This window comes from Panthera leo, chromosome B2 (assembly GCF_018350215.1).
Source record: "Panthera leo isolate Ple1 chromosome B2, P.leo_Ple1_pat1.1, whole genome shotgun sequence".
Lineage (NCBI taxonomy): Eukaryota > Metazoa > Chordata > Mammalia > Carnivora > Felidae > Panthera > Panthera leo.
This window is the reverse complement of record NC_056683.1, coordinates 65370984-65397216: the sequence shown is the minus strand read 5'-3', so window position 1 is coordinate 65397216 and position 26233 is coordinate 65370984. Positions and strand designations below refer to the sequence as shown.

General features: G+C 35.1%; 1 protein-coding gene and 1 non-coding gene across 2 annotated transcripts in view; both read right to left on the bottom strand.

The window, feature by feature from the left end:
• The window catches only part of KCNQ5 (potassium voltage-gated channel subfamily Q member 5), a 515760-nt gene that overhangs the window by 426614 nt on the left and 62913 nt on the right, over positions 1 to 26233 (bottom strand). The window lies entirely within an intron of this gene.
• On the bottom strand, positions 3642 to 3747 carry LOC122220830. The gene has a single exon (XR_006203007.1). It is a non-coding gene; the product is annotated as a U6 spliceosomal RNA (small nuclear RNA).

The window sequence follows — 26233 nt, the reverse complement described above, 5'->3', positions numbered from 1 at the left end:
TCTAAAAGCATATGTCATCCAAGAATGACCTCTCAGTGAAGACATTGTTTGGCAACTCCTGAGAAATCCAAAGTGGTCAACCATTCCTCTTAAGCAAACCATTTTTTTTTTAATTTTTTTTTTAACGTTTATTTATTTTTGAGACAGAGAGAGACAGAGCATGAACGGGGGAGGGTCAGAGAGAGGGAGACACAGAATCTGAAACAGGCTCCAGGCTCCGAGCTGTCAGCACAGAGCCAGACGCGGGGCTCGAACTCACGGACCGCGAGATCATGACCTGAGCCGAAGTCGACCGCTTAACCGACTGAGCCACCCAGGCGCCCCAAGCAAACCATTTTAACACTGGTGAAAGAACATTAGGTGTTAGGCATCCGGATTGTCTACATTTGCTCAAACTGGGTAGAAAGCACTCTCTTTTGTGATACAGTTTACGAAGCTCACCAAATTATGCCAGTGAGACTCCACTGCTTTGGGATCATTACTCACATTTTGTCAATAGTCAAAAACAATGCTCACAAATACATTACAATATCTTCAAGAATCATCATTTGCCCCCACTAAAATGCAAATTATGTGGGAGCTCTATTTTGTTTATAGCTATTTTCCCAGTCCCTAGAATACTCTTTGGCTTATAGTAGGTGTTTAATAAACATTGTGTAGATAAAATGCATAAATGAATTTAAATTGCCACTTTGAGGTAGCACTGGGGAAGAGTGGCTAAAGAAGAAGAGGTTTATATGTTTTATGAATAAGCATCCCTGCAATCTCTTCTTTAAAATTGCTTTTGTTAAAATATAATTTTATCTCGTTTCACCAAAGTTGAACATGTCTCTCAAATAACATTTTTAGAAAACCTAAAAATGACAAATTGTGTGTGTCTGACATCTGACATCCATTCAAGAGACAGTAATTGAACACCTACTATATAATGAGTAATATGACAGCCACAAAACAGTGAACCAAACATAAGTGGTCTTGTTTATGCCATAAAAACGTGAATATAAATTTAATCTTGTGGCTATAGACCCAGCCTTTACAAAATGTGGTGCCCAGAATTAATTCGCACAAAGTAAAGCTTCTGTTGAGATGAACAATTAAAGACCATGGAGAAGCCTCTAAAGCAGGTTTTCACCCACTGCGTTTGGTATTGCACAAAAGCTAAATGAATATTCAACTAAGCAAAAAACCTTAAAACAAAAAGAGAAACATTTAAAATGCCTCCTTGATGCTAAGAATAGTTTTTCACACTATTATGGTAGTTCATTCATAAGTAAATAAATGAATAAAAACATATGACTACATGCACATACCATATCTTATACATCCAAATAATTGATTTCCTTTATAAAATAGTTACTTTATAAGGTTATACATTCATTTATTCTCATGAATAGCCTTTTAAGTATTTCAAAATTACTTTTTAAATTTCCTTCGGAACTGTGTCCCATTCTTTTAAATTTACTCAAAGAATGAATTTTATTGTGGGAGGCTATAAAAGGATATTTGGAGTCCCTTATGATAAACAGTATAAATAATTAAGGTGGGCAATGGCATTTGGGTTAAGAACAAGATGCAACTGTAACATACTGGAAATTTTTTTAATGTGGTTCATAATTTGGTTATAAAGGCAAAACCAAAAGAAGAGCTCTAAAATAATTTTGAACAATAGCAATATCACTTGAATAAATAGAAAACTTATTATGGTAACTATTAAGATCAACTCACATTGTCTTACTGAAATGTATTTTTGAATCTCAATATCTTATCCCTTAAAGATGCATTTAAGACTTTATTATTTTTTTCCTAAAGAAATCAGACATAGGACATTGCTGCAAATCTTTCAAATGACATACTTTGAAGTGAAATATAATTTTAATAACAGAGCTAAAATAATCCATGAGCCAATAAAATGTATTCAAATTTTAAATACAATGGGATCTATGTCCCCAAGAAGGTCTATAGGAAAAGAAGAATTGACCTGTGTTTGATCTGATCTAGTTCTTTAAATTCAACTTAGATTTCCCCCCGCCACCACCAATTCTTTATATTACTGTTTTTAATTTTTAGGTAGACATATGTGGTTTGTTATCTATTTGTTTGTGTAAGACCCCAGATACTAAGCCTTCTTAATGCTTTTTTTTTTTAAGTAGTCTCCACAGAGCCTAACATAGGGCTTGAATTCATGACCCTGAGATCAAGACCTGAGCTAAGACCAAGAGTCAGACACTTAACCAAATGAGCCACCCAGGTGCCTCAAGGCTTCTTGATGTTTTCATATCATTTAAGAGTTCTTTAGAGTAGAGGTTTCATTTATTAGATGACTTTCGTAAAATTATCATCATAAGTTCTTATAAATATGCTATTGTACTTTCTTTAAATATGTGTGCATATTTTATAAAAATATTTGCATTAAATAAAACATCAGGAAGGATATGGAAAGTTTAAGACAGCAAAAGATTTAAATTTGAACACTACTGTGTGAGAATATTAAAATGAGCTTATCAGCTATCTTTTAATCTGTTATTAATCATATGACATACTTTCCATGTGAAAATTATCTATTAAGCAATTATCTATTTCTCAAAATTAAAATAAAACATAAAATCCACTGCATTATTTTTTCTATGATACACATAATGTTTCTGGGCATGGACTCTCATATTACAAGTCAAATGTTCTCTCGCTGTATTTCATCCTTAACAAACTGTACAAGAGTTCTTATTGACTTGAAATAGGTACTTAATTATGATCTCAAGCATATTTCCATGATTTTACATGTAACAATATAAAAGTAATTATACCACAAACATCAATCTTGAACTTCTGAATTTTGATGCACGCTATGGAGAAAAATTATTTGTAGATACAATATTTCTCAAGACTTGAAAAACTGAGAGAATATTAGGATATTCAGATACTATGAAATAATTATTCTTTTTAAGAACTCAGTAAGAGATATCATTATAATTTCATAGTATTAGATTAATCATCATTAAAATACAATAGCGTAAACCACAAGAATTATTTTTAAGATGTTTTATAAATGTGATTTTATAATTGATTTCCCCTTTTTAATTTATATGTGTCTATATTTGAAAGTAAGCCATTCTGCAGGATGAATAAGATCTAGAGATCTAACGTATAGTATGGCACTTATAATTAACAACACAGCACTGTGTACTGGAAATCTGTTGAGAGTAAATATTAGGTACTCTCACCACACACACACACAGAAAAGGTAATTATGTGAGATGGATAATTATCTTGACCATAGTATTCATTTCACTAGTATATATGTACATCAAAACACAATGTTACACATCTTAAATATATATTTTTTTGGCCTAGGAATAGAATTTACTTAGCAATATTATATTTTATGTGGATTATTGGAGAGGAATAAGTTAGCCACTTTACTCTCAAATTGTCTGGTTCAACTTCACAAAATGTGTAAGGGAACTCTTAAACACCTATTGTTTGTGAATTTCTTTTTTAAATGGAAGTGTAGTTGACATATAATTTAGTTTCAGGTGTACAACATAGTGATTCAACATTTATGTACATTATAAAATGATCACCGAGATAAATCTAGCTACCATCTGTCACCATAGTTGTTAGATATTATTAACTATATTTCCTATAAAACTATGGAACGCGTCACAAATTTACATGTCAACCTTGTGCGAGGGTCATGCTACCTTTTCTATATCATTCTAATTTTAGTACATATACTTCCAAAGTGAGCACAAGTATATACAATTTTTATTAAAAAAAAAACCCAACAAAGTAAATTACATACGCTATTAAGCAAGTACATGTCCTCGGCCAAGGAGAGGATCCATCCTCTTCACATTTTAGTGAGAAACCAAGGAGACTCACTACCATGTGAAGGCAGGAATTGGTCTCAGCAAAATTACATTTGGCTTCTTCTGCTCATTACCCATTTCATCTTATGCTTCAGAACCTTGTCTAAACCTCTGTAGCAAGAAAGTCTTTGTCATAATCAAAGCACAAACATTTTCTGAAAGCCTTTGGTATACAAGATTGTAACTGTCATTAACAGCCAAAATCTGCAAGGTGAAAGCCAGGGCCTCAAGGGATTTGGCCTGAGGATTTGGGACAGGTTGGCAGAACCCGTATTGTGTAGTTGTACTGTGAACACACCCAGATACTGTCCAGTTTGTGTGCTACAAACACTGCATGTCTCTAATGATCTCACTGGTAGGTATAGAGATGGGAGTCAGTCTTCACACCCACCCTGCCTGAAATTGGCCACTTTAGGGATGAATCACATTCTCACTTACCTCAGTCCAATTAAAGAAATATTCACTAGTAAATAATTTGGCAACCACTTCTTTGTCATAAAACATATTTAAACATCAATTTTGGCCCCAACAGAAAGACAAATATTTGATGGTAGGAACAAATACTATGTTATTTAGCTAAATCATATAATTTTAAAACTCTTGCCTAGATTTAAAAAGTTCCATCTAATTTACAAAAGCAATTAATTTGCTCACAGAGACTGTATTTTTCTTCTTTGTAACATTTATTTTTGTTTTCCCATTTCCTTTATTATCTCCTGTTAGAAAACTGTTTCTAGCATTAATTTGTATTCTAAATATGATGGCAAAAATCCATCAGATTTATTGCCCAGACTCCCTGGTGCCCATTAATATGATTCTCAGGATATTAAGGGGAAATCAAGTTTTCGCTGTTTTTGAACTGCCTTGACATTAGCAGTTACCATTTAGAAACTGATGGAAATTAGCCAGTATATGGAGTTCTGACATATATCAGTTGACAATTAAGCTCTGTATCTGCTGGTCATTAGTGAAATCACCCTAGCTACCAAATAATACCCGAGGTTACCACTATCTATATTTATGACAAAAAGAGATTTTTGCATGTCCTTTTGTAACCACATGATTATTAGGCATAAAGTACACAAGCAACTGCTGCTGAGCTACATTAGCAAAAAAAGGGAAAGCAAAGTATTTAGCCATATTGCACAGGACGTTCTATGAGGATCTGTTCAGCGCAGTGGAGGATCCATTTCCAGTTTGAACTCTAAAGATGGTGTGAGTCTTCCTACCAAATGGGCTATAAAAAGCTGCTCATTGCTACAGCTCAAGGATGGAGAACTTTAGAGAAATAGAGCATAGCAGTTATTGTAGTGTTGCACAATCATGGCTAGCACTTAATAGAACATATCGGAGGAAAGGTAGGAATACTTTAGAAAGACATTATTTGATATGAACTTGAAATCTCAAATATGTAGAGAAATTAAGGCTTAGTAATAAGATCCCTTAAACAAAAAATGAACTCACCAGGAGCATATGTCTCTAAGGTGCTCAGAACCTACTCCATAGCACATATAAGTGCTCTTACAGAGGACTAAATGAAGGCTGTGAGCAAACAGAAAAGATGTAATTCTTCCTGTGGTGGTGGAAAAGGGCTCATAGGTGAGCAGATTTCAGTTAGGCATCTGAGAATGAAAGGGATCTTATCATGTGGGTAAGGGGAAAGAGGAGTCCATTCCAGTCAGAGGGATGAGATGAAGAAAGTCACAACTCAAGATGAAGTGCATACCCTTTCTAGAAACAATACAGGAATTATGTAGAGTGCTTGTGTTTAGGGTCATAGGAAGGATTGGATATAAAACTAGGAAGGCAAAAGAGTTTGGAAATATCATTTTAAGGGATTAAGTTTTACTGAATGTAAATGGGAAAATGTCTTTGAACATTTTTGAGAAGGACAGTGACATGAGCATATCTAGTCTTTATGCCCTCATGTAAGACAAAGAGCCCCATTTGGCCTTAGACTATTCCTTGAACCTAGAATGCACACACAATAAACTTAATGTTTTTTATTGATTAGCTAATATTCACACTGCTAAGTGTGGAATATCTGGAATATGGAATATCGACTGGAAAAAAAGGGAGACTAGAGGCACCAGAAGTCCTTAGGAGGCCTTGCAACTGTCAGGAAAGGGGAGTTATCCAATGAATCATGACAGGGGCCATGTGGTTGAGAGGTTGGGTATCAGAAGGAGAGGGATTTTATAACTCAAAGGAGCAGGTAGGTAAAAGGTGATAAGAAGGCCTTGAGGAGGAGGAAGAGGTGTGAGGGTTGTGGGGGGTGGGGGGCAGAAAACAAAAAGAAGGGTGATTGGGTGGGATACCTTGAGTTCAAAGCACCTTTTGGATCTTCATGTGGAAACATCCAATGTGGGGCTGGTGCTTAGGAGAAGTCAGCTAAAGATGTTAAATCCAAAGCCAAAAAGTTTGCCTATATTTCAAATGTGTGACTTGATATCAAGAATTGCATTTCATGCTAAATAGCAAACTCAATCAGTATTTTATATCTACTTCCCACCATCAGGATTTAAGTATCTATTTATTTATTTATCCTGTAAATATTACTGAGCTCCTGCAATATGTCAGGCATAGTTTTGAGTGTGAGGATGCAGCAAAGCTGAGAGAGACAATGTTCTTGTCTTGTTCTTATTTTCCGTTGGAAGATAATCCAAGACCAAATAAAGTAAAAAACATATAATAAAATTTCAAGTAGGATAAGTGTATTGAAGAAAAATAAAGCAGGGAGGAAGAAACAGAACTATCCTTAAACTAAATATTTATAATCCACAGTTGGGATCAAAACCAAGGACTACTTAATGACTTTTCTCCTTATTCTTTCTATTGCTAATAATGAATAAGAGTCAAGTGGGTCATCTACCTCAAGAAAGAGGCCATTCAGAAGAAATGGAGAGGCAGGATTTTCTGCTGAATATTCTTGATCTCTCAGTTGAGGTCCATGACCCTAATTCAGCTATAAGAAAACTATGGTCATGAGAATAAGAAATGTCCCCAGATGGTTCCATATAGCTCTTCTGCAAGGTGGAGAATCTATATGAGAATAACTAGGATTACACAAAATATACTCATAACTTTGGAAATTAATAAATTAATTAATTAACCAGTCTACATTTTTTGTAGACAGTATACAGGTAGTGAAATAAAATTACTTTTTACCATTTATTCAGGTCTTAATTATGACTTATCATGTGGTTATTCATGAAGCTAATAAAGTCTTTGTTATGCAGAGTGTAGGGAAGCACAGAGTGAAATAAAAAGAGGGAGGGGAGGAGATAGTAAGGCAAAAAGCGGTTGAGTTTTCATCCAGAGAGAAGACTTCAAATGCATTTGTCAAGAAAAGCTACTGGTGTTCCATTACTCAAATACATTATTTGCAACTGTCGTTATGATCATAAATTAATGCATGGAATGATGATGAAATTATATACACACCCATGCTGGGAATGTGTCAGAGATGTGGTTCCAAGAGACTGTTATTATCTGAGGTAAATCCTGCACATAAGAAATCAAATCTTTTTTGATTCAAAGATTGACAACAGTGATAAATAAATTCAAGTATTTTAAAGCCGTTAGGATTCAGAAGTGTTCATTCATGGGCTATGCTTGCTGCTGCATGCCACTCACTGCAGAGGATGAACTCACCTTTCTTCTTGAAGCACTCTTCCTCTGGCTACACGTACCTACCTCAGACTTTACTGATTTTCTTCTGACTGTTCCTTCGTTGTATATCTGTAAGTTCTACCCAGCCTATGAATGTTTCTTCAAGGTTTCATTCTAGACCTATTTCTCTTTTCATATGAAATGCTCTCTGTAGGTAATCTATTAATTAATTCATTCAACACATATGTATTGAGTGCCTCCCATATGTCAGCACTGTTCCATGCACCTGGGATACATTTGTGAACAAAACAAATAAAATCCCTGTCTCTAGAGAACTGAAACTACAGCAAGTTTCAATTACTATATATATGCTGGTGAACCCCAAGCTTATATCTCCAGGTTCCATCTGTTTTCTGAGCTCCAGATTTATCCACTTACTCATTCTCCACTTGGATATTTTAGAAGCATCTCAAATTCAACATGTTCAAAATGGAACTGATTAGGTTTGGAGATAAAATTATGAATTCAGTGTTCCCTATCTCAAGAGTGGAATCAACTTCCTTCCATCTGCAAGGCCCAAAGATGTAGGAGTAATCCTTGTCCTGTCAGCTTCATCCGCAACTATCTACTTCTCTCCATCTTTATTGCTTCCTTTCCAGTCTAGTCTACTTCACCATCCCTCTGGGACTTTAGAGTGGTCTCCCTGCACTCATTCTTTCCCTACTCCAATTTTCCATAACCAGATGATGTTTAAAAATGCCAAATCTTTTTGATCATATGAGCCCCTTTAAGATAAAAGCCAAAATCCTTCAGAGAGCCTACCAGATCTTGTATGATTTACCTTCCCTCAACCTCTTCCATCTCTCCATGTGCGTTCTTATCTTTGCTCTCAGAGCTGCAGCCAACAGGCTTTTGGAATCTCGAACACACTATATGCTTTTCAAACATAGGGTCCTTGCACATACTGTTACCTTACGCTACTTTAAGTGGTTAACTCCTATATTTCCTTCAGTTTTTGGCCCAAAGGTCACATCCGCATGGAAGCTGTATCAGTCTGCTATTGCTTTTGTAAGAAAACATTACAGGCTGGGTGGCTTAAACAATATAAATTTATTTTCTCACAATTCTGGAGACTAGGTGTCCAAATCAAAGGGTTGGCAGGTTTTGTTTTTCCTCAAGCACCTCTCCTTGGCTTGCAAATGGCCATCTACCTTCTCACTGAATCCTAACATGGCCTTTTGTCTGTGTGCATGGGTCCCTGGTACCTCTTTGTATTCTCATAAAGATACCAGTCTTATTGGATTAGGATCTTACCCTTCTACTTCATTTACCTAATTACCTCTTTCAAGGCCTTATCTTCAAACATGATCACATTGGGGAATTAAAACTTCAACATATGAATTTGGGGGGACACAATTTAATCCCCAACAGAGGCCTTCTCTAATTCCCCAGGTTAGTTTAGGCTCTCAGTTATCTGTTTTTTTTAACACTGGTATTTGTTATAAAGCACTCTGCACAGTTTGTAATAACCAAAGGTATTTGCCACATAAAAGATCTAGCCCCTTCCTATCTCTCTGATCTCATCTTCTACCACTCTCCCTCACTCACCCCATTTCCCTTGTGGATTCCCTAATATGTCAGTCACTTCCTGCCTGGAATTCTCTTCTCATGACTCATTCTCTTTCTTCATTCAGGTCTCTGTTCTAACATTTCCTGACCACTGTGTCTTGAAACATATTACCCCAATCCCCAAAATCTTCTATGCCCTCATATAACATAATTTTTCTCATAGTACCACCTGTCATGATAACATCTATCTATTTTTATTTGCTTACTGTTTTTTTGCCTGCCAGAAGGTCAGCTTCTTAGGTTTTGGCACTGTGTCCTCCAAGTCTAGAACATTTTGGAAAAACAGGAGGCACTCAATGCATGTTTCCTGAATGAATAAAAAAATGTCTTTATTTATATAATTATTTGATCTTTATCTACTTGCCCTATCAGACTGTAATCTCTGTCAAACAGGAAGAATGTGTGCCCATGCTTACCAGTGACTGGGCATGTAAGACTAGTGGCTGGTACATGGGATATTTTTTTATATTCTTAGTAAATTCTTAGTAAATTTATTTTTAGTAAATATTTGCTGAATGAATGAGTAAAAAGAAATAAAAGCAAAAGTAGTGCAAGTTTATAGAAAACATCTTGAAACAATTTGCAGAACATGAAGAGAAGTTGTGGCATTTCTAGCTATTTCACAATTCATTTTGATTTAGCAGGGGTGCACCCTCAGTTTAAACATGCTTTTCTGGGCCAAATCTCTGTTAGTGGCCATAAAACTGCCATCAGAGTGCTATGAAAATTACAGGAAAAAGAGAATAACAGTATTTTTATTTCTAGAAATATTTCCTTTCCAAGGACCAAGAGTAATCCCAGATTATTATTTATTTGGATGGTCTTTTAGTTTGCCAATGAATGGGATTCCAGAACTAAATTATTTAGATGTTTTGCATGGATTAAAATAAAGGTCTTAAAAACAAGGCAATAAAAGCACACATTTAGAGTGACTCCTACTCCAAACCAAGTAATTTTTTCTATGCTTGTTTTATTTTTGGAGGATTTTGAAAGGGAGGAAAACTGATCAATATTATATTTAGGTAATATATTATTTTTGGATGTGTCACAAATAGGTGCAACAATAACATTATATGTAATATTTGTAATTCCATAGAGAATCACGTCCTTTCTCTCCAAAAATACCCTGATAGCAACCCAACTACTTATTGAAAACTACATGAGTCAAAAGAGGAACTATAATTTTGCTATTTTGATTTGTCCCTCCATTTAGAAGAAAGTTTGAAAAAAGTATTTGATTAATAAGTTCAAATCTAATATTTTTTCTCTCTTTGCAATAAGGTAAAATTCTGAATAATTTCATGTCTTTAAGAACATCTGAAAGAATTTTCCTTTTCACATTTCAAATTTTTTCTCAATTTTTTCCTACCCTGACTCCCTTTAATTTCATATCTTAATACATATGAAATATGTGTTAATACATGCAAAAAGTCAAATTTATGAATGCTTTGACACTTAGTTGTAATTACAATTTCAATATCAAAACATATGTTGACAAAAACAGAAGGTAATATGAATAAGAATGAGTAAAAACTGCTGAGGAGCACAGATCAGAGTAAATTTAGGATGAAGAAAGTTGTAATAAAAGGAATAAGGTGGTCCCTACCATGTTTTGATAAATGTGGTGTAGACTCAGTTTCTGTTGGATCTTATTGTGTTGGTAGCCATGTGAATATTTAATGAAGTGTTTTTAAATCACCTCTGGCTGTCTTTGGAACATTTATTTGATCTTCCATTAACAGTGGTAAGAAGAGAAGAAATGCATACAATGGCATTCCATGGCCTAATCCCTAAAGGTTCTTGCTTTTGAGGAAATATATAAAATCTTAGATTGTTTACTGTGAAATTTAACACCTATTTTGGCAGGATTTCTTAACTTCAGCGCTACTGACTTTTGGAGGGTTGGGATAACTCTTTGTTGTGTTCCCGTGCACTGTTAGAATGTTCAGCTGCACTCCTGGCTTCTGCTCATTAGACGCCAGTAGGATCTCCCTCCCAACTGGGACAAGTAAAAATGTCTTCAGACATTACCAAATGTCCCATATTGCCCCTGATTGAAAACTACTGCTTTAAAGTTTCATAATGATCCTTGTAATCTACACTCAATAAATGAGTATTTCTTGAGGACCTGTTATGTCTTTTTGTGTTCTAATGAGGATTAAGAGAAGAATATGACATGGCTTCTTCTCTTAAAATGCTGAGTCCATGTTACAGAGACAGTATCACTGGAGTACAATAGAAAACCTTTATCACTAGTTCTAGATGTCCTGTATTGCTAATAAATACCTGAGTGACTTAAAAGAGTATCCAGAGGGGAACCCATGGGGGAGATTTCTTAAAGGCACGACTGGGCATGGGCTCTGAAGACTGGATGAGATTTGGAAAGACAATATTAAGAGGAAAGTACATTTCGGGTGTCATGGACAACATATTCACAAAGGTCCAAAGCAAAAATCTGGGTAAAAAGAGTATAAGAGAAACTAAAGAAATAGATAAAAGGTAAGAACTCTTTGGGAGCTTATAGAAGGCAGTTACTTTGGAAATATGACAGGATGTCAATGGGGGGGAAATAGAAGGTCTGGCTAAGCAGGAGGTGTATTTCTTAAAAATTGATTTCCTTAAAAGCAGTCTAAAGTTCTGGATGAGTGGTTGAACAGCAGATGATGAGACTCAACAAAGGTAGGGATGACAGCTTTAGGATTGATAAGAGAAATGGAGGGGAAGGTCTGAATCCGAAAACAAGAAGAGCTATATAGTTTTGGAGCTGATTTTGGGTAAAAGGTCAGAGTCAGACTGTTGACTGTACTAGCTGATTGAGTAAATACTATGTCAGCTATAGACCCTGAACACTTGTCCACTTGCTTTGGAGTGCTAGTAGAAAAAGTGTATTTTTGATTCAGATTTTATTAGTCAGTTTTATAGCTACTGAACAATTAAACATATACATATAAAATTTTTAATTGGTAACTCGTTTCTATTCTGTCCTTGATTAACTATCTTCTGATTAATGTATACTTTAAATTCCAGGAGAATCATGGAATGAACTAAACATTCCTAAGCATTTTATCTTAGTTATAATTTATCTTAAGGGCTATTTTTGGATATTTTTCAATAATATTCATTTCTATTGATGAACATAAACTTTATTTCATTTCCTACTATATCCAGATATACCATATAAATGATGTCATTTTTAAAAAGTTCTGAAATAAGCACACATGCACACACACACACACACACACACACACACACACACACACACACACAAACATAATCAAAAACTGGATAATGCCTGCCAGCGAAGGCAGAATTTTCACATACAGAACACTTTTATTATTGATACAAATCGATACTGATTTATATTAATTTAATTAGGCTTTCTGCCCTGATATTAACAAAAAAAGTATCAACACTGGTTCTCCAGTGGATTGGGCAACATCTGTGATTTAAGATTTCACATTTAGTAATGGAAATGGTAATACTTTAAAGAGAATCAGGTGGCTTTGTGAATACACATACAAAAGCATCTATGAAGTTGAATTGCCATTCCCAATTGGAAACCCTAGGTGGTACACATGTCTAAATGGGTATACACAAATGCACACACACTCACAGTTTATATGACCATGTTACCTAGACATCTCTTTCCCCGTTATGGACACCAGGAAACAATTAAGTTAATACATTTTCCCTAAAATAGCTTAAGTACAATACAGGCAGGATGGTTATGCTGGTGTGGGTATCTTCATGTTTATGAATATTAATGAGCATAGAAAAATATTACATGTGGTTGTATTATTCTTTTGATAAGGAACATAGAAAGATGATACTTGCAGATTACTATAGAAAATCTATCTTTTAGGAAGGTACCTTGATACTTTCAAGGCCATCACGACACCAGTTTATTGTGCCACATAGGAATTTACTAAAATAAAGATTTAATTGCTTAATGGAGTTGATGTGCTTTCTCATTTGCTTAATATAATATCAAGAAGTGATTGGGGCATGAGAAAAATATGAAACAAACCATTATGGCCTGATATTCATAACTGATTGAAAATATGAATATGTACATACACAGACATTAACATTTGTTCTCAGATTTTTGCAACTATAAAGACATGCATTTATATAAATATATTATACCATATATAATAAATATTTTAGAACCTATCATGAGGCCATGGGCAAGTATGGTCACTATCTTCATGCTTCTACCATATCCTGTACACACATTTACATAACATTTACTATTTCTATTGTATTTATTTGGTTATAGATTTATTTACACTCTTTGTACTGCAAATCTCTGAGGAATTACAGTTGTAATTCATCTCTCCATCTTGAGTGTCTACCACAGTGTCTGGCAAAGAGAAAGCACCAGTACATGTCTAATGGATGAGTGAATATATCTTTTTTTGATTCTTTAAACAGACATCTTTTAAAATTCAATTATAACAAGATATTTTATAAATTATTAAATTTATCAGAATCTCTCAAACTTAAACAGAAAACATATTTCCATTTCACATTTTATACTCAGAGTATCTAAATGCTCCTACTTTGATAAGAGGAAAGATAACAACAGCCAGATTTACGGTGGCCAATAAGGTGCTTCTTTTCTGAGCCACTCAAAAATTCATTCTAAAAAGAGAAAATACAACTACACTATTAGTGGCATTTTAACCAAATTTAATTTTATGATGTTTAATATTTCTGCTATCTGCTGCCTTATTTCACTAAAATTTCAAAGTAAATTAACGAAGCTCTTTATGCTGTAAACATTTATCAAATACTTTTTTCAAAAATAATTTATGCAAATGTAATACCTCATTTTAATAGTTTGCTATTCTTTCTCTTGTTTAAATTTTCACACACAGAAATCCTCTTTTTTGAGTAAGACAACAGTATCAAAAAGAAAAACATTTTTAATCTTATACTAGACTACTTTCTTTGATCATTTATTTTAGGGAATTTGAGCCTGTCAATATTGTAACAATATTATAACAATAATATAACAAATTAGCTCTTAAATTGAAGTAATTAAAGTACAAAATCTAACAGCTCTTTTTGCCTCAAAAATCAAGGCTGATAATTGGTTAGAAAATCTCCTGCTGCCCAACCTCACTTCTTAAAGGGACACAAACTCCTACAGGAGGAGAAAGTAAGTTTTACAAATTTTCATTTATCTCATTGGCCATGTTTTATTTTAAAAATACTTTGACAGTAAAAATGCTAGGCATATTTTTATTTATTTATTCATTTAATTCAAATCCAAGTTAGTTAACATATAGTATAATAATGACTTCAGGAATAGGATTTAGTGATTTATCACTTACATATAACACCTAGTGCTCATCCCAATGAATGTCCTCCTTAACGCCCTTGCCCATTTAGCCCATCCCCTCACCCAACATCCAGCAACCCTCAGTTTGTTCTCCATGTTTAAGAGTCTTTTATGGTTTGCCTCCCTCTCTGTTTTTATCTTATTTTTGCTTCCCTTCCCCTATGTTCATCTGTTTTGTGTCTTAAATTCCACATATGAATGAAGCCATATGATATTTGCCTTTCTCTGATTGACTTATTTTGCTTAACATAATACACTCTAGTTCCATCCACGTTGTTGCAAATGGCAAGATTTCATTCTTTTTGATCACTGAGTAACATTCCATTACACACACACACACACACACACACACACACACACACACACACACACCTTCTTTATCCATTCATCAGTCCATGGACATTTGGGCTCTTTCCATTATTTGGCTATTGTCAATAGTGCTGCTATAAACATCGGGGTGCATGTGCCCCCTCGAATCAACAGCTTTGTATCTTTTGGATAAACACCTGGTAATGCAATTACTGGGTTGTAGGGTAGTTCTATTTTTAATTTTTTGAGGAACTTCCATACTGTTTTCCAGAGTGACTGCACCAGTTTGCATTCCCACCAGCAGTAACGCTGGGCATATTTTTAAGAATACTTGCACAATTAAATGCACTATGACATTTCAACCTGCTCCTACTTAAATGTTCTTACTCATAAAATACAAAGTCTCCAAAAGGCAGCAGCTAGTATTTCTTTTAATCTATGGAGGCAATTCTACCATCTATATCTTGGCAAAGTATTTTTCCTATTCATACTTACCAAACACTGACAAAAGTAGTAAATGGATTCAATATAAAGACATACTCTAGCTTTAGCTTCTGCTGTTTAAATTTACTGATGATTGATAGGCATGCAGTGAGTTCTACTGACCCAGGATTCTGTCCTCACAACTTAGCCATCTAAATCAAAGTGAATAAGTAGTTATTTAGGACACCCAGGATGCAAGTACCAAGAAAGTGATCACATATGTGGTAAAGGGCACTGGTGTGAGTGGGATTGGGCTCAAAAACAGAGGAAAGCACATCAGGTGGAAGAAACTGAGCAAAGGCAGAGAGGCAGAAAAGAATAGATGTTATTGCAGAAACACTGACTAAATCAGTTTATTTGGAGGAAAGACACCAAGACAGAGTCAAGTCAGAAATAACTTGGAAGCTGGGCTAGGCTATTGGGTAGGCACTGGAGTGCCTCTCTCTTTGTTTCTAAACTGAGGAGACATAATCAAATCTTCAACTGTAACATCTTCTCTGTAAATAATGTTTATATTTTAATGAAATAGTACAGTAATCCTCTTTTAAATGCAATGAACTTAATGGAGTAGAAGAAGAAGGAAAAGAAATAGTATGTTTTATACAGTATCACCAAATCAAAAGATAATGTAATAGAATGGAGTTGGAAGTCAGAAATACATACAGATGAAATAATAGCAATCCACTTAAAAAAGAAACCCTCCTAATTACAAAAATGGTAATTCTAAGCAAAGAGGAAACTTTACATTTCACATGAATGGAAGGAACTTTTCCACCACATACAACAATTATTCTCCAGAAAAACCGTGACTACCTTTTTTAAAAAGCAAGAACTAGACATATGGAAACGTAAACTCATATTTTATATGTTCCCTTTTTATTAGGAAGGAGTCTCCCTAATCATAAAGTTGATATTGGCATTCATATATAATTCTATACATGATTTTCATGTTTTGGAAAAATACTAACCATATTGTACTAAGGAAAGAAGGTCATTATTGCTGTTGCCTAAAAGAATCTATTAAGCACCTCTTGCAGATATCCCTACAGGGTTCTCACTGGGTAATCTCTGACAAATGAGAAACAGGGCAATTTACAAAGACATAAAAAAGAACATGCATGTTGTTAATGTATTATTTAAAGACTTAAATAATGACTTGCAAATATTTCAGTCTGGTCCTTATGGGTATTAAAAAACAATCTTTTTTGATAAACTTAACATGATTTCACTGTCATTCTATAAATATAAGGAGAAATATTTTTTCTAAAGATTTGTGTTGCATACATTTAAAAAAAGAAGAAAATAGGAAATGATCTTCCCAAAACCTAATTATGATAATGAAAACATATCTAAAAATGTGAAGCTCAAGGCTAGAATAGAAGCTATTAATAAAATTTAAAAACACAACACCTTATGTGCAGTTATCAGTATTCAGAAGGAAGTAGGTAGGATTCAGTTTTATTTTTATAGAAAAGTATGGCTTGGTCATATATTTTAAGGCACACAAAAATGGAGTACAAAATATTGGTGTTTAAAAGTAGCCACAAGTAAACGATTTATTGAATTTGCCCTATTTTAAAACCTTATTTTAAGAGAAAATCTCTTCGAATGAGTAGTTTTACAAGTTTCACAGGAACAGCAAATATATCAAATGTCCTCATCCTGGGTAATTACTTCCTTTGCAGGGCCATGTACATTCTTGCAATCTAACTGAAAATTAGAACACATATTCCAAACAGAACTGGATAAATAGAAAAATGCTTTAAAAATCAGACCAAATGGAGGAATATTTTAAAATGCTGACATGTATCTAAACCACCTGAACTTGCTAGTTTTGCAAATGCTTCTTTGTAAGAATTTAAGTCTGTGTACCTTGGTTCTGGCCAAATGAAATATTTTTTAAGAAATGGTTTAACTAGACATTTTCAGCCCTTTCTGGTTTTGTTGGATTCTTATGACATTGTTTTTATCCCCCCAAAATTAATCTACTGGGGGTGGCAGACACTTAACAAATCATTACAAAGTAACATGGAAGTGGAATAAAGAAGACAGGCTCAGGCCATGGGCTCACAAACAAGGGCCACCTGACCTACATCTGGAGGAAGTGACTTAGGAGTGGAGTCTAAGGGAGAAATAGGAGTAAAGGAAAGAGGATGGGCAGTAAGGGCAGCATGGGCAAAGGCAGAGGATGCAAAGGGCAAGACACTGCAAGTAGTTTAGGATTGCTGGAGTAGAGTCCGAGTTTTAGGGGAGAGTAGATGAAGAGATGGCTGCTCCTGTACAGAGGGGGTATGCTTTGCCCTCATTAGCACTTGTCCTCTGTCTGCTGAACTGCAGGTCATTGCAGGGCTCTAGAAAAGGGGTAATGGCAACAGATCTGCACCTTAACAGACCACCCTTGTGGCTGTCTTGAGGAAGACATGGAGGAGAATAATCCAGTTAGGAGGCTGTTTAAATAGGAGAGTGAATAGGCTTGAGGCAGGTCAGAAATAACAGGGATGGAGAGGAGGAGAAAGATGAGTATTTTTAAAAGGAATCATGACTGATTCTATGGAGATAATAAGGCTGAACACTTGGAACAACAATAATAAATATAAACAATGTTTTTTCACTTGCGTCTGCCAAAAGTATAGCTTTATGAAATGAAATCTCATTGTAAAGTCACCATTTTTTTCTTCAATTGCAATGAAGTCTAGGGTAATGCATACTCCTTGACAATGAGAATCTGTTTGTCAATGTTCTTCGTGAATGAGTCATGTGCTGAGGACATGGGAGAACAACAGTCACACTTATCTGATTGTTGCACACAGACCTGGGGCTGAGTCTTAAAGTATTTCCACAGAGAGTGAAATAAAACAAAGGGAGTTTTTGTTCCTTGAAATTCAAAAACACATCTTTCTCTACGTGAACCTTAGCTATTTACTGCAACATTCCAAGAACTTAATACTTTTTTTTATCACTTGCAAAAAACTGTTTCCTAAACCTTTTTATATACTCATTAAAAAATCTGTATTTCTTTCAAGTTGACCAATAATTCAGGAATTCCCACCTTTATTTCCCTTGGCTGCATGAACTGGAGACTGCATTTGATTCCTACCTTTTATCTGAGAAGCATTTCACATTGCTACACAGAATTTAGTATTTTATACTTTTTCAGCCTCACTTTCACCCTTATAATGCATTTTCATTGAAAAGGCAATAGTTTGTGAATACTGGCTTTCCTCTGAAGGAGGAAATAATCTAGGACAATATGTACAATTTAGAACCTCAGTCAAGAAAATAATACTGTATTTGTTATGAATTGTTTTATAATTTTAGTGTTTTAGATTATTCTATAATTTTTTTTAATTTTAAAAAATCTTTTTATTTATTTTGAGAGAGAGACAGAGTGTGAGCAGGGGAGGAGCTGAGGGGAGGGAGACACAGAATCAGAAGCAGGCTCCAGGCCCCGAGCTGTCAGCACAGAGCCCGACGCGGGGCTCAAACTCACAAACCGTGAGATCATGACCTGAGCTGAAGTCAGATGCTTAACCAACTGAGTCACCCAGGAGCCCCTAGATTATTCTATAATTTCTAATGTGGAAAAAATTTAGCAACTTAGTTGAACATTCTCCTGGTAGTGATGTATAGTGATGTAATACAGAGTTTATTTAATACATCAAAAAACAGTCCGCAATACTCTTTTTTTCTGCCATATGCATGGAGCACAAAATAATTCTTAGCTATAGAATTCATAATACTGCCTACTTATGAAAGTGTGAAATTTGTTACCAATTCTTAGACAGTATTTTATTTGAAAAACTGGGTCACAGTATTTGGTACTTGCTTATCAGAAGCAAAAAAAAGTTAAACCAAGTGAAATTTGTTTCAGAGGGTCTAAAGTTGTGATAAAAAGTCTTAAATATTGTGTGCGTTTTGGTTAACCTTTGTACAAAGAGATAAAAAATTCAGCTGATTCTTCTGGATTGCTGGCTAAATTTTCATGAGCATAAAGTTCTCACTAAACATGCTTTTACCTTGAGCCTTCTACAAAGTCCACCAGAATACAATTTATCAATCTTCTCAGAGAGTCATTAACAAAGCTACTAAAATTTCCCCCCATATTTTTGGTATTAAACTCCCACCTGGAACTTTAGGTTGGTGTTGATGCTGTACTTCTAAAATGAGTTGACACCATAAATGAACCTGGTAAGCAGTAATGTAGTCAGATGATAGAAGAGTTAACATGTCATTTGATCCCAAACTTACAGGATATCTGATGAATGTGATGATTCACCTGGTCAGTTCAGTTAGGAAGGGAACCTCCATGGAAGTTTAGCTGAGGGCGGGGGGAGGGTCTGCTCAGCCAATTCTCCATCTTTCAACCCAGCAACTGTGATGGATGACATGAAAGACCCTTTTGCAGGCATGAGCAGATTATAGGTCTGCAGTTCATGTGAGATTCCCAGGAGACTGTTCTCACTCTCAAGAAAGAACGTAAGTTTGTAATGGAGTGAATGGGATGTTGTTTTAAGGATAATTTTGTATACGCTATAATTTATGCTTAAAGAGTCATTTGTAAACGTTAGTTCTTTATTGTACTATTTGACTGTTTTGAATTAAATTACCTGTGACACACCTAACAACTGGCACTGTTGTTGAGAACCTCAGAATTGGATATTGTGTTCTAAAAAGAGAAACTCTATCTAAACCTGATAAGTCTTTAAAGCAAACAAAAAAGAAAAACAACTGAATAGGACAGAGTTGATGGGCTTGAATGGAGCTAGGATAGTGATGATAGGGATGGGGATGTTTCTGTCAGGGTTTGTTTGAATAATTTGGAGTATGTTAAAGTTTAAAAAAATTAATTTCTATTTAGCTCTTTGAATGAAGGGACTGGACTCTAAAACCAAACATAACTGGGATTTTTTGCATCTCAGTGTTGCCAGCTCCTAGCTATGTGAACTACCTGTTTACTAAAAATTGTAATAATAATAATGCTTTTCTCATGTGACTGTTTTGATTATCAAAATAGCTGATTTTAGTATCTTACACTTATTGAGTGTTCACTCTCTACTGTTCAAAGTGAGACTGTAAATAATCTCATTTAATTTTTAAGCAAGCATTTGAGATGGGTCTAGTTATTATCTTCATTTTACAAATGAAGAGTTAGAAATAAAAAATAAGGGGCACCTGGGTGGCTCAGTAGGTTAAGCATCCACCTTTGGCTCAGGTCATGATCTCATGCTCCATGAGCTTGAGCCCCGTGTTGGGCTCTGTGCTGACAGCTCAGAACCTGGAGCCTGCTTTGGATTCTATGTCTCCCTCTCTCTCTGCCCCTCCCCCACTTGTGCTCTGTCTCTCTGTGTCTCTCAAAAAATAAATGTTAACAAAATTTAGAAATGAAAATAAGGAATAATAAAATAATGTATAAAAAGTGAGGTGTGCAGTATGGAAAGTATGCCTCATATGTAGTTAACACTCAAAAAAATGTTAACTACTTTTCTCACAGAAGTTTAACTTAACAGTGTAAATAATAAGGAGCACTCCAATATGTGAATATTTAGGCCTAATCTATATCATGTTAAACTTTCAAATTAAGCAAAGTTCAAATTAGTCATTTCATCTCAACATAAACCAAACTAAATGGCTAAGAATGAAAATCATCTCATTAAAAGATCCTGAGTTTTCCTTCAACTCCTCAAATTATAAATTTCTGAGAGTAGCAGAGACATTGTTTGTTCTTCAATTGTAATATTTATATAGCTCACAATGAAGCTGGAGGTTTGGCATTCTTCTAATGAACTTGATAATATAATCAGTCAAGTAGGATAGTTTAACTCTTATAGTTTAAAAAAATTGACCTAAATCATTAATTTTGGAGATCAAGAGAAGAGCTAAGCAAGGTCTTCATCAGCGGACATGAATAAAGGAATTGTTTAAATCCTTTTTTGGCCAGTGGAGCACTTTGCGAATCTCTAAATGGCAGTTTGTCAGCATTGAGCCACTGATCTCATCTCCAGCCATTGTTAGTTTGAACCTGACACAGTCATCTGATAAATACTATTTCATATCAGAAGGAAGACTAGAGCAAAATTCCTCACTTCCTCATTTCTTCTAAATTTTCCAATTCTGAAATTCATCTTGCATTACAGTTTGTTTTGCTGCCCTCACCTGCTTTCTTTGCATATAGTTAAGAGAAAAATGTCCTTCCAGGAATAAACCTAGAATTTGTATTCCAAATTTCAGGAGAAGATGCTGAAATAAACACAGCTGTGACCCATAATGAGTTACTTGATTCTATAACTCCTCTACATGGCCCTTCCTTCCACCTCCTGCATCCCACTTGCTCCTTCCTCATTTCAAATGGTGCCCAGAAATACATACGCGAGAAGTTTTATGTGAATTCAGATATGTGAACAATCTGAATAGCTGGTAAAAACAACCATTGTATGAGAGCTGCAGAATCAATATTCTCTGCAATACTGCTTCACAGTGAAAAGGTCACTCAATGATTCTTGAGTAGAATGAAATCACAAAACAACCTTGCTTGACTTTAATGATCACCCAATTTATAGCATATTAGTTTTACAGAATGAGTTAAGAATATCCCATCAGCATCACAGTGATGAACATGGCAAGACATGAAAATAATGATACTATGATTGACTGCAACTATAACACTTTAGAAAGGTGAGTAGCAATAATCTGGTTATCCGCATCTTTAATAGAGTTTATCACTACAGTCACTAAAATGTGATACTGAAATGTCAATTATTTATTAGTGCTAAAATAACTATCTGTCAAATTATGGATGTACCTTTACTCCTTATGCAATAGATGTATTCTGGAAGCAATGAAAAAAATAACTTGGTATTTTGAGTCATATTTAAGATATTGTGTGTCTTTATCCAAAAGTGTTTGTATCCTTCCATTTTAGGGAATCCCCAATATGCTACACATTTAAGGTCATGTTTTAAGATGCCAGATCTTCTTAAAGCAGAGAACCCCTAAAGAACACTAATTTAAAGGACTTCTTAGATTATAATTTACTAAAAGATAGTGTAAAGAGTTGCCATCCAGCACTGCATAAAAACACTGAAGTAAAATTGCAAAGTAGATCTTGCCTATTTACTAACCTGCATCTCTTTTGGAGATGTCTTATTTTTCTCCTGTAGTTATGCAATCCCAATACATTGCTTTAGAACAAAAATAGATTATATAAAAATTATAGTGAGTAAAGTATAAGAAAATATACTTTGCTTTACAAGGTGTCCAAATTAAATAATTTTTCACACATAGATTTTCTCAAGTATTATTTTTATACTTACATGTTTTTATTTATTTATTTTAATATGAAATTTATTGTCAAATTGGTTTCCATACACACCCAGTGCTCATCCCAACAGGTGCCCTCCTCAATGCCCATCACCCACTTTCCCCTTCCTCCCACCCCCCATCAACCCTCAGTTTATTCTCAGTTTTTAAGAGTCTCTTATGATTGCCTCCCTCCCTCTCTAACTTTTTTTCCCCCTTCCCCTCCCCCATGGTCTTTTGTTAAGTTTCTCAGGATCCACATAAGAGTGAAAACATATGGTATCTGTCTTTCTCTGTATGACTTATTTCACTTAGCATAACACTCTCCAGTTCCATCCATGTTGCTACAAAAGGCCGTATTTCATTCTTTCTCATTGCCAAGTAGTATTCCATTGTGTATATAAACCACAATTTATCCATTCATCAGTTGATGGACATTTAGGCTCTTTCCATATTTTGGCTATTGTTGAAAGTGCTGCTATAAACATTGGGGTACAAAACATCTGCCTATACTTACATGTTTTTAATAGTTTGATCATTTTTCTAAGATTATCATATACTGCTTTATTAAAATGCTATTTTAGCTGTTATATAGTATTCCACTATTTGTCCATTTCATTAATGGGTTAGATTACTTCCATATTTTCATTATTAAAATCACTGCTATGAAAAAACTTATTCACATTTTCTGCAAATGTATGAGTTTCTAAAGATTTTGTATAAGTTTCTTGGCTCAGGATATACATTCTCTGAAATTTACTCAGTATTTCCAAATTATTCTACTCAATATTTGTCCAGATTTACCTTCCTACCAATAATATAAGAACTCATATTCTCTTTTCAAGTTAAAATGAACAGAACTCTATGTGTAACATGGATGAATCTCCCAAACATTATTTTTGAATGAAATAATTTATTTACAAGTTTAAATCCTCCAAAACAACAGTACATGTGTATATGTGCATATATTATATGTATACACATATATAAAATATATAATTATATATATGTACATATACTTTGTGGGAAAATTGATATGTAGTAAAAGCATAAAAACATTCCTGCATGAGACTGATAGATGCCCACTAAAGATAATAGTAACATTCAGAGAAGGAAAGAAACTGAGATGGGAAGGTGGGCTTCAGTGGTATTTGTAAACTTCATTTGTTTGCAAGAAAATCTGAAGGAAATGATGCAAAATTGTAATACCATGCTATCTATGAGGAACATCTATATTTTCTGTACTTTACTATTAGTTTAAAAATTCATAATAAAAAATGAGAATTGAAAACATAATGGAGCTTAGGTTGAAATTAATGTCCTTTTAAATGGAACTGAGTCATGAAACACTGACACATGGTGCTTTTTTTGTTTTACAACAATGATCATTTATGTGTCCAAATGTCTCCATAGTACTTGTCCTATAACAGAGAATTATGTGGTTCTAATATATTGACAACAGCACACTTCTTTGGGTCATTTGTCCAGGTATTTGCTCTCTGGATCCTCATAACCATTCTGCAAGGTCATCAGGGTACATTATTGCCTTTGTTTTAGAAATGAGGAAATTCAGACTCCACGTGCTTCACTGACTTGCCCACAGTCAATTATAGAGTTAATATGGGCCTAAGTCAGAACTAAAGCCCAGGACTCCATGTTTCTGGGCCGGGGCACTTTCTCCTAACTCTGCCACATGTCCCTTCTACATCTCTCAATCCACGAGAATAAAGGACAGACACAAAGAAAGGATGCATCTGTTACCATGGCAAGCCTTCAGACCAAGATAACAGAAACCCCCAGTCATCCAGCTGGTTTATCTGTAAACCAAGTCCTCCTCCCTGTATACCCCATGCAAGGCCTCTCTGAGGGCCACAGATGTTGCATATTTCCTGTGTACTGTTTCTCATGAAAATGGTATCTTGTGAAATATTGAAGAGGGCAAGTACAAAAAAAAATTTTTTTTTTCTCACTACCCTCCGTGAGCTTGCTGCTTACAACAGGGTGGGCTAGAATGGGACTGTTTTAGTTTTTGCTGGGCAGAAGGTAGCTAACATTCACATGTAAGGGTCCAAAGGAAGAAATTAATCTGAAAATTTAGGCTAATCAATGTTCTCCAAAACCCAGCAAAAAGAATAAAGAGAATGGAGTTCTGACACCTTTAGGAATTAAAATATTTGAAGCTATATTTTTTATTATAGCAGTTCTACTTTCAAAATTGAGAACCAATTGTGAAATAACTATGGTTTTGAGAAAGGTTGAAAGAAAAGTCTTAGAAACAGCTAATATAAATGTCTCTCTCCAAATTAAATCAGTGGGGTGCTAGTTTTAATACGTCTGCTTATTAGCTCAAAATTTGGATTCAATATAAGCAATTAAAATATTTGCCTCTCTGAAATAGTTTAGGTGGAGTCTTGGCCTATGGTGGCACAATTTAAACAACCAGTAATAGTCCTGTAATTCTATGATTAGGGCTTCCTTTAGTGCCGTAAGATTGTTTTCATTTTCCTGTAACGCTTTTTTTCCTTACAGAGAAAAACTTTTACTCCATTCGATTCCCTCTCTTGCCCCTAGAAAATTTCTTAGCCCAGGACTAACAGATTTTTTCCTTGACAAAGTGAACCCAAACAGCATGAAGGCTCAAATGACCTTCTGATTGCAAGTCCACTGGTACTTTTTCAATGTTCACCCTACTTGACTGCTGGGGAGCAGCAACCTCCCCAGCCAACCTCCCCACCCCTTCCTTACCAACTTTTCTGTCTTAAAATGCACTCCTTGACTGGACCCTAAATAAACTTTCCTGGTTCTCTTCTTTCTAATCACTCCTTCACAGTCTTGTTTGCTTGTTCCTCCATCTCCAATCACATATACTGCCAAAGATTCCTTCCTTCTTTCCTGCCTATCTTCTTATTTTACCTGCTTTCCCTAGTTCCTCCTATCCATGGCTTTAATTATTATCTATAAGTTAATAACTCATACTTTTGAGTTCAATCTCTTTCCTGAAACCCTAAACCCAATATATTCTCCATCTTCGTACTAGTGTTATTATCTTCTTAAAAAAATGATCACAATCCTCTTATTGAAAAATTTGATGGCTAGTCTGCCTAGAGCACAAAGTCCAAAGTTCTTATTATTGCATACAAAACTTTCTATAATATGTCTTTATATGGTTAGATTCTAATCTTTTTTTAATGTTTATTTATTATTTTGAGAGAGAGAGAGAGAGAAAGAGAATGAACTGGGGAGGGGCGGAGAGCAAGGGAGACACAGAATCCGAAGCAGGCTCCAGGCTCTGGGCTGTCAGCACAGAGCCTGACACAGGGATCGAACCCACAAACTGTGACATCATGACCTGAGCTGAAGTCGGATGCTCAACCGACTAAGCCACCCAGGGGCCCCTCTAATCTCTTTTTTTAATGTTTATTTTTTATTTTTGAGAGAGAGAGAGAGCATGATGCGGGAGGTGCAGACAGAGGGGGGGACAGAGGATCTGAAGTGGGCTCCACGCTGAGAGCAGAGAGCCCAAGGAGGGGCTTGAATTCATTAACTGTGAGATCATGACCTGAACCAAAGTCAGATGCTTGACAGACTGAGCCACCCAGGTGCTCCCTTAGCTTTTAATCTCAATTCTTATTGCTCCTTATCATAAACCTCACACGACAGCACAGCAGTGCCTCGAAGGTCCTCCTCCATT